The following is a 3,387-nucleotide window of genomic DNA, read 5'->3' as shown; positions in this document are numbered from 1 at the left end:
TCCATCAAGACTGGGACAGGTGGCTGTTTTATTTAATGTACATAAACCAACACAAAGCATGAAGAAAAGTGAAAAAACAAAGGAATATGTTCCAAGCTAAAGAACAAGACAAAACTCCAGGAACAGGCCTTAATGAAATGGAAATTTGTTATTTACCTAATAACAACTTCAAAATAATGGTCATAAAAATGCTCACTGAGGTTTGAAGACCAATAAATGAACAAAATGAAAATTTCAATGAAAACATAGAAAATATAAAAAAAGTATCAAACAGAAATCATAGAGCTAAACAATATAATAAAAAAACTGCAAAATTCATGTAGGGGTTCAACAACAGATGAGAGAAGTGGGAGAAATGATCAGTGAACTTGAATACCGGCAATGGGATTCATCAAAGCAGAAGAGCAAAAAGAAAAATGAGGTAAAATGGTGTGCTAGCCTCCTCTGAAGACCACATCAAAATGACAACCAAACTACAAAACCACTATCATTGACTTCCACCTAAAGACTAGCTAAACAGAAGTCCTATAACTAAGGATATACAGAAGTTCAGCTCCTCCCTGTATGTCACTGGCACTTTTTGAGCTGCTGCCTCAGAGCTGGAGCTCAGAGCGAATGAGTCCATCAGTGAATATATCCATATACTGGTCCTTTAAGAGGGATACCTGGAATTCCTGCAACTCTCCATCTCACTCAGCCACAATGCCTGCTAGTTTTCACAGCCGGAAGTTGTGGGGATCTCTCTGGCACTTGAACCCTGGACTGGGGAGCCCAGAGTGAGGCTGGAACTCCTTGTGGCCTTATGGGGGACCTCTGCAAACAAGATATACTTCCCATTTCTTAACTGCCACACTGTGGGTGTGGGGCCTGCCCATTCTGCATATCCACCGCTCCTACCAGTCTTCACGTGGCTTCTTCTGTATATCCTTAGTTATAGGACTTCTGTTTAGCTAGTCTTTAGGTGATAAGGAACACAAAAAAGAACCAGTCAGAAATGAAGAATACAATAACTTAAATAAAGAATACATTAGAGAAAATAAACAATAGATTAGATAAAACAGAGGATTGAATCAGCGATTTAGAAGATAAGGTAGCAGAAAACAATCAACAGCAAAAAGAAAAAAACAATTAAAAAAATGAGAATAGTTTAAGGGGACTCTGGGATAACATCAAGTGTACCAACATTCACATCATAGGGATACCAGAAGGAGAAGACAGAGAACAAGCAATTGAAAATCTGTTTGAAGAAATAATGATGGAAAACTTCCCTAACCTGGCAAAAGAAAAAGACATACAAGCCCAGGAAGTGCAGAAAGTTCCAAACAAGGTGAATCCAAAGAGGCCCACACCAAGACACATCATAATTAAAAAGCCAAAGGTTAAAGACAAAGAAAGAATCTTAAAAGCAACAAAAGAAGTGAATTACCTACAAGGTAACTCCTGCTCCTATAGGACGGTCAGTTGATTTGTGAAGAGACAGTTTGCAAGCCAAAAGGGATTCACATGAAATATTCAAAGTGATGAAAAGCAAGGACCTATAACCAAGATTACTCTACCCAGCAAAGCTATCATTTAGAAGCAAAGGACAAATAAAGAGCTTCCCAGACAAGAAAAAGCTAAAGAAGTTCATCACCACATAATCAGTATCACAAGAGACGTTAAAGGGACTTTTATAAGATTAAAATATATATCACCATTCTGAATAACAGAATGGTGATAACTACATACCTATCAATATGTACTTTAAATATAAATAGATTAAATGTTCCAATGAAAAGACATATGGTGGCTGAATTGTTAAGAAAACAAGACCCATACATATGTTGCCTACAATATTTCCTCTTCAGATGGAAAGACACACACTGACTGAAAGTAAAGGAATGGAAAAGGTATTTAATGCAAATGAACAAACAAAAAATCTGGAGTAGCAATACTTATATCACACAAAATAGACTTTAAAACAAAGGCTCTAACAAAAGACAACTTAGAAGGTATTATGGTCAATGAAATAAATCAGTCAAATTCCATATGACTTCACTTATATGTGGAATCAATAAAACCAAAAAAACAAAAATGAAATAAATGAACAAACAAAACAAACAAAATCATAGATACACAGAACATTTTGATGGGTTTCCAGATGGTAGAAGGTTCAGGGATGAGTGAAAAAGGGGAGGGGATTAAGATGTGCAAATCGCCAGTTATAAAAACAGTCATAGGGATGTAAAGTACAGCATAGAGAATATAGTCAATGATATTGTAATAACTGTTTATGGTGTCAGGTGAGTACAAAACTTATTGGGTTGAACACTTTGTAAGTCTAATCATTATATTGTATACTCAAAACTAATATTACATTGTATGTCAAATGTAACTAAAAACATATACATACAGTAAAACCTTGAATTGTGAGTAACCTGGTTTGCGAGTGTTCCACAAGATGAGCAATCATTTCTAATACATTTTAACATGGTAAACAAAGCAATATCTTGCAATATGAGTAGTTTGTTTCCAGAACGAATTATGATCACAAACCAAGTACATTGTAACGTGGTAAATGAGCGATGTCTTGCAATACGAGTAGTTTGTTTCCTGGATGAATTATGCTCGCAATCCAAGGTATTACTATATATTAAAAAAAGAAAAAGAATGCAAAAGAGTGAAGATAGATTAAGGAACTTTAGAGATACCATCTGAATGAAAAGACAACCAATAGAATGAGAGAAAATATTTGCATCATATTTCTGATAAGGGGTTAATATCAAAATATATGCTCATAATATATAAATAGAAATCACACAACTTAATGGCAAAAAAACAATCTGACTTTAAAAGGCACAGGTGAATCGAATAGGCATTTTAACAAAGAAAACATACAAATGGCCAGGATGAAAAGATGCTCAACACAGCTAATCATTAGGGATAGGCAAGTAAAACCACAATGGAGTATTACCATATACCTATCATAATGGCTATTATCAAAAAAAGAAAAGAAATAACTGTTGGCGAGGATGTGGAGAAAAGGGAAACTTGTACACTGTTGATGGGAACATAAGTTGGTTAAGCCACTAGGGAAAACAATATGCAGGTTCCCCAGAAAATGAAAAATAGAACTATTATATCCAGAAATTCCTCCTTTAGGTATGTATATGAAGAATTTGAAAACATGAATTTGAAAACAATATATGCATCTCTGTATTCACTGCAGCATTATTTACAATAGCCACGATATGGAAACAATCTAAGTGTCCTTGGATGGATGAATGGATAAATAAGATGTGATTTATATATAAACAGACAATGAAATAATAGTCAGCCATGAGAAAGAAGGAAATCATATTATTTGGGACAAATTAAATGGAGCTTGAGGGCATTATGCTCAGTGAA

At 34.8% G+C, this 3,387-nt stretch overlaps 1 protein-coding gene across 8 annotated transcripts in view; it reads right to left on the bottom strand.

Annotated features, from left to right (window-relative positions):
* The window catches only part of PCLO (piccolo presynaptic cytomatrix protein), a 409,380-nt gene that overhangs the window by 141,435 nt on the left and 264,558 nt on the right, over nt 1-3,387 (bottom strand). The window lies entirely within an intron of this gene.

Source organism: Hipposideros armiger, unplaced genomic scaffold (genome assembly GCF_001890085.2).
Source record: "Hipposideros armiger isolate ML-2016 unplaced genomic scaffold, ASM189008v1 scaffold_326, whole genome shotgun sequence".
Taxonomy (NCBI): Eukaryota; Metazoa; Chordata; class Mammalia; order Chiroptera; family Hipposideridae; genus Hipposideros; species Hipposideros armiger.
The sequence above is the reverse complement of the archived record's forward strand: the minus strand, read 5'-3'. Positions and strand labels throughout refer to the sequence as shown.